This window comes from Trachurus japonicus, chromosome 23 (assembly GCF_045865225.1).
Source record: "Trachurus japonicus isolate A0001 chromosome 23, Traja_1.0".
In the NCBI taxonomy this organism is placed as follows: Eukaryota; Metazoa; Chordata; class Actinopteri; order Carangiformes; family Carangidae; genus Trachurus; species Trachurus japonicus.
The window spans coordinates 11,140,062-11,155,188 of record NC_140929.1 but is presented as its reverse complement, the minus strand read 5'-3'; the positions used below and the strand labels follow the sequence as shown (position 1 = coordinate 11,155,188).

Genomic DNA, 15,127 nt, shown 5'->3' with positions numbered 1-15,127 from the left:
ACAGGGTTACGATGGCCACGGCTCGCCAGTCCACAGAAGCACTTTTGGTGATATTTGCTCTGGGATTAGACTATCAAACTGTTACAGGTGATTGCAGCAGAATGTCTATAACATAAGCAACCAAACTGTATTTAAGAATAATCCTTTGCTACAAACATATAACAGAAAAGAGGTAAAGGTTTTGTCCTTTCACTGCCTTGAGGGTCAGTGGACAAAAGGTAACAAGTCAAGGTCTCTCAATTCAGAGACACTAACCCAGTCATTGAAATGGCAGTGGATGAGAAGCAGCATTGGGGAGACTCTTTATACAGTGCAGACTCCCTATTTATATAGTGCAGGCTTCATTGGGTTGAAAAGACCCGTCCGTATTGGCTCAGCTCAGACATGCAAATTTCAGTGTGAGGATTCTGAAAAATGAGCGACTAAACCTTTAGAGCCCTTAAGCGGCTTTCAAAGATCTGGCTCGAATGCAGGTATATCAACAATAGGCATTTTGAAAGGTGTTAAAGTGCTCAGGTTTTATTTAAGAACTGTAATACCATATTAGAATTGGTTGCCCTGTCCTTACCTTCCTGCCCTGAATAGAAGGAATCATGTCTTTGTTCAGACAGAAGTTTAAGACGGGTGCCAACTCGTGTTGAAAAGGGTGACGAGGATGCAAAGGATCAATTAAAAGACAGGGCTTAAATATGACTTGGCATTTGCCCTTTTATTTGGCTACTGGAATAAACTTTCCATTCTACTACAGCTTCGTTAATGGGTAAAAGTAATACAAGTAACCATAAAGCAAGTAGACTAATTACATTGTGGTTATGACAGTATTAGCTCAGCTAATACCTGACTCTAAAGAAAAATTGCAATCATCAGCATGAGCCAAGCACAACAGCAAGGTGCTTCTCATTTCAGGTTCAGCATCTCATTTCATGATCCTGCCCTCACAGTTTCCCATGGGAAATCTTGATGGGCAATTTCCACTATTTTCCAGTACTTTTATCCCCTAAACAAACACTAACGGAGATTTATAGATGGTGCTGTGCCTTCTGAGCTATTTCTTGAAAGCACAATGAATAAGCATCACACACACACACACACACACACACACACACACACACACACACACACACACACACACACACACACACACACACACCGCATGAAGTGAATGTTTTATATGCTGCAGTGTAGGGACAAAAACAAGAGATAATTAGCTTCTAATTGTCAAAAGCCTTGATCATCTTTCACAATAAGTCTGCTTGTGGCATACTGCACCACACCCAGGACTGATTCCGGTACCCAAATCAGTTTAAGCCGATCCAATTCTGACTGGCTCTCACTGATGACAAGTGGAAAAATGATGAAGTCATTCACTGCACTTCTGCTCGGTTGGATCTCTCGAAGTAGCACAAGAAAAATTATCACGCTTATTCAGGACTATAATCCATCTTTTCCAACAATGCTGCTCCTGGACAGGACTCACTGTGTCCCTGAGAACCGCCAGCAAATGAAACACTGAACCCAATCCAAACCAATCTTCCCATACAGCCCAGTCATTAGCCACCCCAGATGTTAATACATGCTGCTCATTTGCATATGGTAATGAGTAAGATGATTAAAAAGTGAAATAAGGGGTAAGCGCTTGTTTCTGTCTGACTGTTTGCATCATTGGTGAGATTTTGTCGCCTCCCTCAGAGCTGAAACTAGTCTCCTTTGTGTTCTTTAATAAGTGTGCATCTCCCTCGAGAGGTGAGCCTCTAGACTACACATGCAATCTCAAAAGATTAATGAAACTACTGTACGTGCGCGTGTGTTTAGTATACTGTATCTGCATACAAGATTGCCTTTGGAGACAAAGTGGGGCTGTTTTCTCAGAGATGCACTTTGTTTCTCACAGATAGCATGGGATATTCAATAGATCACATGACAGCATTAAATTGATTTGATAGGAAGCCGGTGAACAGAACGCTGGTTTTGTTGTAGCATTGGGTTTCATCCCATCAAACACAATGTCCATTGATTTTGCCCTTCCGTGTCACTGTTTCGCCATATCAGCATGCACAAAGGAAAAACACGGCCTAAGTGATGTTTTGTTTTTTTGAAAGGCCTTCAGCAGGGTTGGATGAGTTCAAAATTACATTCCAAAGAGGGGCCAAAAATTTCCTGCAGGAGGAAAAATTAGGCCAAACTGGGCCAATGCACAGAAGGCATTTTGAGCTTTTTAAAAAGCAATATGGGACAGCCGACCGAGCTTGTTGCACTTATTCACAGTGCGCTTTATCATGACCCTGGCATTTAGAGTGAATGAAAAGCCATCTCCCAAATAAAGACAGAGCAGCATATTATTCCCGACTCTCTGGAGGGCATGCTGCTTCTCTGCCTTGATGAAAAGATGCTACCTTGGCAAATAACGAAGTGAGCTTTTTTTTTTTAGATGCTGCTGCCGTCACTCAATTATGCACTGCTTTTTCAATACAGGTCTTTGTAAAGCTTCAGTCCTAATGCAACACATTCATCTTCCTTTGCTCTCAATGGAATGCAGTAATTTTTTGTGTTTGTTGTTTTTTAGTTGTTGTTTTTCACTTGAAGAATCCATCAGGGTGAATCCAGGTGGTTGTCCCTTATGTGAAGACAAAGCAGCACTTCTATCTCTTTCAAGGGCATTTATTCAGCTAGGTTACTGAGTTTCAGCAAACATGTCTCTCCTGGGAAATATTTTTCAAAGTAGCTGTCCTCAACATTGGAAATTCATAAGTGAATTTGCTGAAGGACATGACATGTTATACAAACATGACAGTGTAGAGGGAAATAAAGCCCAAAGCTTTAAGTCAACATTCACTGAAAGACTCAGCTGTTGTGTTACATGATCCATTTTTATTGATGCTTTATTGGTATGTTTACTTACTAGATAAAGACACAGTAAACTGTCATTACCATCAAACAAAACTAACATATTAATATGGTCATGTAAGATTTTATATAACTACTGCTGACACACTTATCTGTTTTACTTGTACAGTATAATAGCACATGTAAAACTAGGCACTCACTGTTGCCTGTAATGTCAATAACAGACTTGCAGATTTAGCTGATGACTTGACTGAAGATTTGCTCACAGTGGAGAGGAAGGTCACAAACAAACATCGTCAGTCTTTGTTAAACAAATTTTCCCTCTCATCCAGTTCCAAGTCAAGTGAGACGGTTGCTTTTCTCAAATCATTACTTGCTGAATTATCTGCGACTATAATGGAAAAACTGACTGAAAGACGATTCGGTGACATCAAAAACTCTGACGCATATTCTGTTAAAAAATTGCAGATGCCAAGCAGCAGCAGCAAAAAAAATAAAAATAGTAATATTGTATTACAAGAAATTGCTGGAATGGGCCATTCAAGTAAGTGTACTGTTTCCATGGCAACGGCACCACTCGCAGCTGCATGCATGGCACTGACTGACAGCTACACATGCCTGGTATGTGACAAAGTATCATTGAAGAAGCTGTATTTTTCTGCCCGTGTCCTACTTTCTAGTAAACACAAATCGATCGGTGATTATATTCTGGTATTGTTTTCCGTCATCAAGGAAACAATGATTCAGACACATACACACACATACACACACAACCTAGAGGTTCGTACAACAGTCTAGTGGGCTCAGTGTGCCTTTACGTGCACTGGTGGTTCCATCAATAGCAAAGCGCACCATGCCTCCACCGCTAAACACTCATTTGGACTTCAGCTCACACAGAGCACTGAGATGGACCATCAGCCCCCTAGTGATGGCCACATAGAGACTTCAGACTGTGAGGAAGGCTTATGACCAAAACATCAGCCTCTCTGTTGTCCCAATAAATGCTGCATTACTACAGAGTGCAGGCTTAAACAAGGGGTCACACTGGACGTGGGTAAAGATTTGTATCTACTTTTTTTATTTTTTATTATTGAACTAAAGTCTGTTTCCTTTACATTTTATGATCACAGGAAAATTATTTGTCATATTAGTTTTATGATCCCTGTAGAAGGTGTTTGTTTTGTTGTCGGAAATTGAGCTATAATGAATAGCAAAGGTATTATTCTACCACTACGGTGCTGTAGCATTAGTTTTTGCTTTGTTCCGAATTAATTCCAAATGAAAGCTGTTATGAAATCATGAATAGCTGCCACTGGCTCATTATTGAAAAGGAAGGGGGGGGAAAAACTCATATTGTACTGCTAAAGATGAAGGTAATGAATGCTTAGAAAAACAGTTCTGACCTAAATGCTTCAATAAAAATATAAAAATGCCTAAATAAAAATGATGCATTTGCTGGTGAGCAGTGTAAAGCTTGTGTGTTCATAATATCATATAAGGATACACATATTAATATAAATATGCTCTAAACCTAAATGAAATACTGTTTGAAAATTGCTGTCTCTGACCTGTGACATTAAGGAAATAATTGTACATTTCCAATCAACACTAAGTAGCTTCTCATCAGTTGGGTAGTAGGAAGCTCTACCTTACCTAAGGCGACCTGAAAATCATAAATTATGTGCACGCTATAAGGCAACTCTGTTTCCTAGGAATTGATTTTATATGCTACTTATTTGTTTTGCCTATTACATTTTGCAGGGAATGTAATTGCAGCCAGGATTAATGTCAGCTGTAACATTTTCTTCCATAACCACAGGCAGGTGGTGGTGGGTGTAGACAGCACAGGACCATGACATCAGAGACTGGTCTTTAGTCCTGACTTCTGCGCAGGGTTATAGCAACATAAGTCTCTTCGTCTAAAATTAGAGAAACTTCGGTTAAAAGTTAACAATGTTAAGTTAGGTCTCATCATTCAAATCACAGTTGACTTTTTAAATTTCTCACCAAGACACTTTTTTCTGTAACTCGATTGCTGGGAGGCAAGAGAAGGTTAAACAAGTGAAAAGGCTGCCAGTGAAAATTTAGCAGATTTTTCATAATTAACATAAGAGCCAAAACTATTTTTGCTGTTGATTATTCTCGTAATTACATTCTTAATTAATTTGTTAACTTGGTTCATTCTTAATTGAATTTCTGTTGACTGATTAATTAATTAATTTCCTAAATTTGTGCTGCTCTACTCAAACATATTGCGACCTGCACCTGCTGCACAACTTTTCCTATGATCAAAATATCTTCATGTATTTATAAACACAGTTTAGAAGACACTAGAATTAGAAAGTAGTGATTAGTTATTAATGGTGTTTGATTGTAAAACTACTATAAGAGATATTATTAATTGACTTTGTTAGCAATTTAATCATAACTGACACTTATTTAACATATAAAACAAATATTTCTTTGTCTACAGATTTTACATATCCATGAATCATGATGATACATAAAAATAACACATTGCAACTAGCTCATGAGCCTGTGAGGGGAATTTTAAATAGTATTTTTCACTGACTGGCTTAATTACAGCCTGCTATTTATAAAGAAGCTATTTTTGTCATTTCGTGATAACCAAACACTGTGAGGTAAGATTATGTGAAATCAACCGAGTGTGGTGGTGGTGTTTATGTCACCGCTGAGATAAGAGAGAGGCATTTCTGTGCAAAACCTGAGAAGTGAAAGAAGCAGTGATGGGAATAAGTCATGGCTGGGATAACAGTAGTGGGACAAGTTTTGCTGGCTTTGCTGAGTGCAGACAAAGAGCTGATCCAGTGTGCTACATCGCCCTTTTGTTGTAACAGAGCTCTCATGTTTATTCATTTTGGCATCATGGCCAAGAGGTCAGCAAAGGTGTGTTTACAGAAAATCCCCAATTCCCATAATGGTATGCAGGCACAAGATACTATCATAATACAAAGAGGCAGCCAAGTTCAAGCCCTTTGACGTCTCTTAATCTAATAGCTAATTTACTTGAATTAGCATAAAATTATATCAACTCAATTTCTGCAGTGCCTTTGAAATGCTTTGTTTGCATAGCTGAAATGCTTGGTTTAAGTGCATTGTTTAAACACTCACACGACCTTTGGCTGACTTCAAACATTCAAGTTTTAACAACTGATGACGTGACCTCTGAGCTTTCGGATGACGAGGGCAGATGTGAATCTACATCAACCTGGTCACACCACCACAGTTACAAGATATATACAGCACGATTATTGGTAACAGTGGTTATTTGAGACACAAGAAAAGACACTGCCTCTCTGCTGTCAACCTTCCCCGGGGCAACCAGGAAGTGCAAGTTCACTGAGAGGTACTTGTTGTAGCCCTTTAATTCTCTTCCTGAGCCCTGCAGCGTCAAACACCTCACGCCTCGCTGCGCGTTTAGCCTCACACTCGCTAAATACAGTAAGCTTTCAATTAACACACACACACAGAACACAATCAGTCCTGTGTAAGTTAATCTACATATCCACCAATATACAGTAGACAAATCAGCGGTGAGACACGCATTCGGACAAAATAACATTTCTCATGTATAGACTGACATCGCCCACCCTCTTGTAGCACCATCCCTCTTCAAATGTCATATGTGAAGTGCTTGCGTCCCAGGGACAATGAGGGGTATAGGGTTTCCTGGCAAGACTTAGCAGCACCCAAACTTAGCACTGACTCCCTAAGGATGTTGGTATGTGTGGGTATGTGTGTGTGTGTATGTGTGTGTGTGCTTGACGGTTGATAGGAGATAGATATACACCAAACAGTAAAATTAGCTTCTTGCCAACAGCCTTTGACAGTATGTTCCAGTAATATCCTTCATGCATTGTGGAGGTTAGAATACCAGAGCAATACACACACACACACACACAAAGATACTTCTTCTAGTTCCTGTAAAATATGTTGCTGTGAGTGAATTATTATCACAATGAGTGAAGGACAGTCTTTCTAGTTCTTCTGCTGACTAATTCCATCCTAAGTGGCGAAAGTCTTTTCTCAAAGTTCGTGGTTGTTCATTCTCCCTCTGGCCTTGAAGTACTCCCAAACTAGTACAACTACACTTGGAGAACTGAGTCAAAGACACAGAAAGGCTGAACATAAATTCATTTCTCAAAGCCCAGTTGAAGCCAATCTCCGACCTCCTGTTAGTACAAAATTCGCTCTATTTATTTCCCCCCCTTGACTTTGTTTGTTTCGCTTTACTTAGGACAGAACATGTATTTTTGATTACTTTGACAGCTAATTCAGAAGGTAATTTGCTGCTTTTCTTTATCTTCTGTTATGTTGAGGTCAATCCTTGTTACAATACAGTCATCAAACCAACTATTTCCTATCCACTGTTATAATGCACAACGTAAGAGGGAGATGGAAAGTATTTTGCTCCGGAAATTGATAAATAAATGATTAACACTGTGGTTCTAAGGGACAAAAAAAATCAAGAGATCCTATTTTCTTGTATGTGGTAATGTTCACTTGGAAGATAATTTAAATGTACAACAAATAATGACAACAAGAGTGGTTGAGTCAGAGTCATGTAACGTTTCTGTGAGCATTTCTAGTTGAGTGAAGATGCTTAAAACATGCAATAGAGTAACACAACAATGGGTGAAGGGGTTAATGTGAGGTCAAGAGGCTGCTTTCTAGAACATGACGCATGTATGCAAGCTCAAATGCACAGCCAAGGGGACATGAGATGTGGTTTACGAACAGCAAGCCAGACTGCAGGACAATATTGACAAAATGAGTAAGCCAACACTAAATTACCTAAAGCAATATATGGTAATGCATCACACAATAAACAAAACACACATCCACAATGGGAAAAAAACAGAGCCACACCAAGATAAAACAAAGCCTGACAGACCACATCCAAATATCTACATCATGTGGCTACCACTTCATTCCTGCACAAAGACAATGAATTTCAGTACTTTTGCTCAAAATAGTTAAGTAATTGATGTGCAAATGTTCAAATGGCCCAGGGGATGAAATACAGTAGCTAGTTTCCACAAGAAAAAAAAGTCTGAAAAGTTTAGGGTAGTATATTTAAATAGTGTCCCACTCTAAAATGGTGAGCTGGGGAAAATTATCATCCAAAAATATTATACCCTATAGCACACATTTTACGGCTTACTGCAGCCCTGCAGGTAAAGTGGCACTCGTGTGATAAAAGCTACTCTTCAAAGTGATGTGGTTTTCCATGAGTAGATGTTAAAAACATATCAGCTTAAATATAGCCCACTTATAACAGCTAAAATACTCACCTGAGACCCATTGCTCCCTCTCATCTGCCTCTGTGTGGTAGCTGGTAACTGCTTTTCTGCACCTGAAGAATTACTATAATAAAGGAGCAGGGCACACAAAGATTGGTTTTGAAGCTACAAATGTGCTTTTTCTGTTTACGTCTCTGCTGAAATGAGTTATTGGGGAAGGGAGAAGGGGGGCGAAAACACAAACAAACACTGACTTAAGACAATGTCAGGCATGAAGCAATAATTATGCCCCGGCCTTTCCAATAATTACACGTCAGCGAAAACACAGCTTATGCATCATTAAGCATTTATGTTTAAATAAGTGCACGTCATGAAAGGGTCAATACCAACTTAGAGGAGGAAAAATCACTTGGATGCCTCACCTGAGGATCTGCAGCTCCACATGGCTCGTCTGCTGCAATGCTCACTTCCGGTGTCTGCTAACGGTAAACAAGCTAACATTAACCTCGAGCTAATGCTAATAATAATATTAACCTGTTGACATTGCTTAGACGTTATTCTGTACTCTTTACTTCCTTGTCTGAGTAAAAAAAACCCAAAAAAAACATTTTTGCTCAGTCATTTTGTGTAGTGTTGTTGAAGCTAAACCTACCTTTATTTGCCATCAGTGGTTGAAAAGTTGGCTGGAAATAGCAAAATAAAACTCGAACTACCATTTTACGGTTATATGCCTGAGACTTGTTTCAAGTAACATCCGTGTTTTTCCAAAATAATATGAAATATGAATAATTTGTGTGAAGTTTTATCATAATTTCCGGAGTCTTCGGGGGAAAACGCACTTCTTGTTGCTAGGAAACATTAAATGAAGCCAGTCAGTGCACAGGTGACAGACAGGAGCCAATTAATTGATTAATTAATTGAGCAGCCTGCTTTACATGAGTATTCCTATTTTACCCTATACATTATATAGGCTACTTTAGCTTTTCCTGCACAATGTTCATTTTACAGCTCTCAGATTTTTACATATTAGTTTAACAAATGTTCCAGAGAAAGTTAAATAGTCAGTTTTCAATAGTAAATCCTCTAAATGCATCAGGCCTATGTGAGGTGATTTATCTGCATTTGTTCTTTTGCATCCTTATGCTGCTGAGATTATCAATCTCCCTGTATGGAATAAATAGCCTACAATTTATTTTATTTTATTGTAGCCTATCTAAGATTAATTTAACTCCCGAATGTCCCTCTGTTTTTACACAGAAAGAGGGATATCTGAAAGCAGGGATATAGTGGGACAGAGTGGCAGTACGTGATAGTACTGCAGTGTGACTGTGGCGAATGGTTTATACGAGTCAGACAGAAGGGAAAGCAGTTTCTGTGTGCCCCAGGGAAGCTGTCATTGGCGCTGCATAACCTAAATGTAGCCTATATCTACTATAGGGCTTTGTGCATGTATCTGACCAAGTGACAAGTGAGACGATTTGTCAATAAAGCTGCAGGACAGGTTAAATTTAGCAATACCGAAACAAAAATCAATAGAAGCACAAGAATATATCGATCAGAGTCGTGCCCGGATACGATCTTATCCACAATCTACATCATGTTACATGAGAAAAGCGAGAGTATGACCAAAGTAGAAATTGACTCATTCACTGTACGGACAGGATCACTCTCCAGGGGATTTTCAAGCAGTCACAGGTTTGCTTTTCAAACTGGTCGATCAATTCTGTGCTAGGAGAAAATATGCAGATATGTTGATTTTAATGAACAGGATACCAACTGAGCTCTAAAATCTGTTACACTAACAGAAGAATCTCCCAGGACACCACATCTGGTGGCTCGGCTGTGAGCTCTGCCACAGGTCTGTGATTGATTATACTGGGACATTAATTGTCACCATTCAATATCCATGTCCACAACAATGAGGACCACTTTGGAAGACACACAAATATGAGTATTATGTGTGTCAGAGGCAGTAGAAATGGAGAAAATGAGACCAAGAAAGATATAATAGATGTAAGAAGACATGGGTGAAGATTGACTTTTGTCCCTCGTCTTGTCCGTCTCACTCTTCTGGTCTTTACAAACTTGCATGTCTGTCCCCTGTTGTCTCTTTCTGTGACTTCTTTCCTATATGGCAATAAGAAAGAAGGGGGAAAAAATGGAGTAAGGATGATATTTGTCCCCCAAAAATCCTGAAAACAATCTGATGAATCGATGTCCTTCTCCTTCGCCGTGGAATGGGGGCGGGGGGTGTCCGTGTGAGAGAGACAGAGCACAGGGGTTGGGCAAAGAGTGCGACAGTGGCTAAAAATAACCCTGTGTGTAGGCTATGTATGTGTGTGTGTGTGTGTGTGTGTGTGTGTTTGTGATGCAGAGTCTAATCAGAGCCAATCTACACTCTTTCTTTTCCAACTACACACACACACACACACATCTGCAATCACATACACAAACACAACCAAATACATTTGAATACCCTTATTAAAATCCCCCCGCCCCTGACAAAAGCATGTGAGTGCTGATCATCACACTGACTTTTCCTTTGGTTGCTGCCCATGCATTTCCTCCACAGGGCATTTCACTGCACTCTCTGGAACTAGAAGAGACAAGCCCCCATGTTCTGACTTGGGGCTGAGGCTTCCAGCTCAGACAGAATTAACCAACTCTCGCTCGCGCTTCTTTCTCTCCCACTCTCTTGATCCATCTACCCCCATTCACTTCCCTCCATCAGGTTGGCTAAACTGAAATGTAATTCATTCCACCCAGAGTTCAAATGAGAAAATTCACCCCGTATGTATTCATATGCTCATGTATACTGATTTTTTTTCTTCTCTCTTTTCTTTTTTTCTTCTTAAAGTCCGTGTGCCTGCCGAGGTGGATAGCGCGGCCAAGCCAGGCCGAGCCACAGTCCATGCCCGGAGCAGCGCTGATAAAACATTCCCCCCTTGTAGACACAGACACAGCAACATGCCATGGCAGATGGTGTGACATTCAGCCTCTGTCAACAGAAGAGGGAAAACAGAGAGGAGCACAAGAGGACACGAGAGATAGTGATGGAGGAGGGAGAAGTGGAGGAGAGGAGGGAATCAGGTGAGAACAGGAGCAAGTGTCAGGGACACTAAAGGGAGATTTGATGTTGAGTCAGAGCGCCACCATGTGGACCACGTGGACAGCCTCTGGGCTCTGCAGAGCCGGGCTGAGAAAGAGACATGTCATTGATTTTCCACACAGTCAACAGAATGATTTTTGCCATGCAGGGTAAATACACAGTCTCCCATAGTAATTTCTCCAAAATACACACATGCATGCACAGTCACACGCTCATAATCAAATCCCCACAGAGCGACTACCTGGCAACGGCATTCAAACAAGATTTTTTCTTTTTCCCCTTTGTGTCCCACAGAACAACATGCATGTGAAACTCAGGACTGAATGGCTGTGTGTCTATTCATACCTGTATTTGCAATATGAAAAATGTAGAAACAAATACCTGTAAAGGTGACATGATATATGATGTTAATGAGAATCATCTTGCTGTTTTTGCAAAAAGCAGGAATCAGGGAGGACTGTGTTTATGAGCCGTGCAGATTAATCAGTACAAATTAAGTCAGCCACCAACCCTGGTCATGTTGAACTGAATTTTTTAGTGTCTCCACATCTGAATTTTTTTTTTTTTTTTTGCAACAATAATCCCTGTGTGGGTGGTTGGACTGGCTAAAGGCGCCTATCATGTGGCTGTGACGTCCTCACTTTGATTCCAGACGAGGACCTTTGTCACATGTAATTTAGCTCTCTCTCTCTCTCTCTCTCTCTCTCTCTCTCTCTCTCTCTGTCTCTAAGCTACCAAAACTGAAACTGCAAGAATTTCAGTAAAAGGAAACAGGTATGATTCATGCCTGCTAACTCACCTATCACAAGCCTCAGGTTGTGTTTAATGACTGATCAGCATCAGTCTCCACGATAAAGTAGAGTTTCGCCATTTAGGATCAATTCATTTATCTATTTTTGTGTTTTCCCGGCATGAAGCAAGAAAGCATTGTGTAAGCATTAAGAGGATTGGATCACTTTCATGTCTCTCTTCTCCACAATACAAGCTATGACAGTTATTTTAATTAATCCTGAAGGGAACATGAGTGTCGGTCCCACGTTTCATAACAATCCATTCATGACAGCATCAAAGAATGTAGAAATTGTTCATCTCACCTGATGAAGAACAGAACAAAACATCATTAATAAAGCATATTAATAAGCAGCAGATTTATAACCAGACACCCATTTACATAAGTCTCCCTGAAGAGCAAAAGCATTGTGCTGATTATTTTTGCCACAGATACCACAAAGCACAGATGTCATGGTTGCACTGGAGGAAAATTCAGGGTCTCACACAAGTGAAAAGGTTGTGTGAAAATGTAGAAACCATGAGTGTCAGCCAGTATGTGATGAGATATTTCACCGAATATGTGAAATTAGTGACCTGCCCATTCATCCTCAAGGCAACATGGATGCCTCGTAAAGATTACCAACCAAAAAGATGTCAGAGTCAGTGTAGGATTCACCTTTTCAGATACGTGAATGTCTTTAATTCATTCAGTAGTTTCTGTCTGGACCTAAGAGGAGGAGAAGTCATCTAAATGGTACAAACCAAAACCAGATATTGCTCTCACCTCTCAGAACCCCCCACCCGCCCCCGCCTCTTTCCTCTGTCTGCTCCCCTCACCCCTTTTGAAGAGCCAAACATAATGGTCTTAATTAGATTTTAATTGGACTAATATAATGCCTTAGATTAATTTAGCTCAGAGTGAAGTTCAGCGCAGGGGGTTGTTATGCCTCCATACCACTGATGGAGAGAGAGAGAGAGAGAGAGAGAGAGGTGTGTGCTTCAGCGTTTGTGTGTGTTTTGTAATTGCAGTGCACGAGCCTCATTAGCATTTTAGCAGCAAGCCTGGCGGGGAGGCAGACTCACAAGATTGGCTAATGACAGAGATGAGATAATTTACAGAGAGGGTGAGAGTGATGAGAGTGAAGGCTTCTCTCCTTCACCGACACGGGCTTATGCAATATGTGTGATCACCATGTTAGTCCCCCCCCCCCCCATTCAAGCACATACACTGTCCACTGAAATTCCAAGGAGACACTGGAAGTAAACACCAAACCAGGAGAATTAATACATACAGCACAGATTGATTTTGATATTAAAAAGCAAGAGATACAGTATTGCCTCTATTGTAAACATAAAACAAACTGAAAAACAGAAAATGTGTGACCGTCTCAGTCATACATTCAAGTTAATTCGATTCGATCCATATTCTCATACCTCTTTCTCCTGTTACTGAAAAACATGCGATTGAGAAGACTGACGACAGTAAAAGGAGAAAGAACAAGGATAGTGGAGAGAGTCTGAGGAGAAAGAGAAAGAGAGCACTGAAAACACTTTCAAGGCTGCTTCTGCAAGCAATGAATAAGGTGTCCTCGCTGCAGCTTAAAAATGCTTTTAGATGATACATTCAATTGACTGAATTTCAGAACCAAAGCTGGGAGAGATGAAAGAGCGAGCCGACTGCTGGACGTAATTAGGAGTGAGTCACAGCTGTCTGCACGGCAGAGAGGACGAAACAACCACTCATTCTCCCAGCCAACAGTGCTGTTTAAGTTGACTGTACTAATCTGTATACCACACAGGGATATAGAGGTATGTGAGCACTCCTTAGTGGTTGTTTTAACGCACTTGAACCGCCACATCCATGGGTGGAGCAGCATGTTGTGTTGTTTTAACAAGACCCAATAATCACATCTTATTATAGCCCTCATCTGTTATTGATTTAAAACACATCTAAAACAGATTACACAGACCTGGCAATGTCAAATTTGAACTTAATGAAATACACTTGCTTTTTCTTTATATAGCCATCTTTCCATTACTTTGGTCCAGACTAAAATATTTTCATCGATATAGGGTGGATTGCCCTGAAAGATTCAATCTGCAAGGTTAACTGCGAATCATATAAAAACTACATTGTATTGTTAAAACAGCTCATCCATAGACTTGAAGATGTAAGGATGTTTAGATCTCTATAAATGAAGCTGTCCTGGACAAATAATCTCTCGTGCATGCAGGAAAGTATGTTGTGTATGAATGATTCAGCGGCTGATTCAGAAAAAAAAAGAAAAAAAAAACATTACTTGGTGGTGAGTTCAGGGACAGAAAAATGAACGTAGGTGACACATCCTAGGTGTGAACAACCCCACAAACTGTTCAGAAACAGGCCAAACTCCACAGTGTTTGAGTGGTCTCTTGAAGGACATTTTAACCACCGGGTCCTTGACAGATTGTGGCAGCTCCTTTCTATTCCTGGAGAGAGTGCAATTACTCTGATGGACGAATGAGGGAAAAATGGAAGGAAAGAAAGGACTGTTTGTTCTGCCTGGAAATGGAAGTTAGAGGGGTAAAAAAAAAAAAAAAAACCCACAGTTTAGGTGGTTGGTTGATATAAAGCATTAGCACTGACGGACTAGAGATGACTTCACAGTGTCGACTCTACAGAAATAGACCCAGGTTCTTCCAAAGTGTGGGAAAGAAAAGTAGAGCAACAAAAAAAGTCAGTCTGTTTGTGAGTGTGTCCATTTCCTGAAGAAACAGGAGGCTTACATTTGAAAAAGGCATTACACAGAATCGCACACCCACACGTCCTTGTGTACAGTTATGTTCATTTAAAAAAACTGACCTTTTGCAAATATGGAAAAAGAAATGAGTTGTCAAATTCAATTAAACTCACGCCTCCACTTCCAAGAGCAATCGTGAGCCACTTCAGATGGACAAACACGGGGATGGTTGAAGGGCTAGGTTGTTTATGAGCATCTATTTGGCTCAGAGATCCATATCATTTGCATAATTATGAGCAGTAGATATGGTTGTCAAGGGAAACAGACTGGTGGGATGTGAGGGAGACAGAGTAGTGTGCTGCTGCAGTGCTGATGTATAATAGGAGCTATGACAATTTATTCCAGCAGAGGTGGGGAAA

At 40.3% G+C, this 15,127-nt stretch overlaps 1 long non-coding RNA gene across 1 annotated transcript in view; it reads right to left on the bottom strand.

Annotated features, from left to right (window-relative positions):
• The window catches only part of LOC146962593 (uncharacterized), a 30,799-nt gene extending 22,206 nt beyond the window's left edge, over positions 1-8,593 (bottom strand). Inside the window, exons 1-2 of the long non-coding RNA XR_015035095.1 lie at positions 8,531-8,593; positions 8,160-8,232 (exon numbers count right to left, since the gene is read on the bottom strand). This is a non-coding gene — a long non-coding RNA (uncharacterized LOC146962593). The remainder of the gene's footprint in view (positions 1-8,159; positions 8,233-8,530) is intronic.
• Between the last annotated feature and the right edge of the window lie 6,534 nt (positions 8,594-15,127).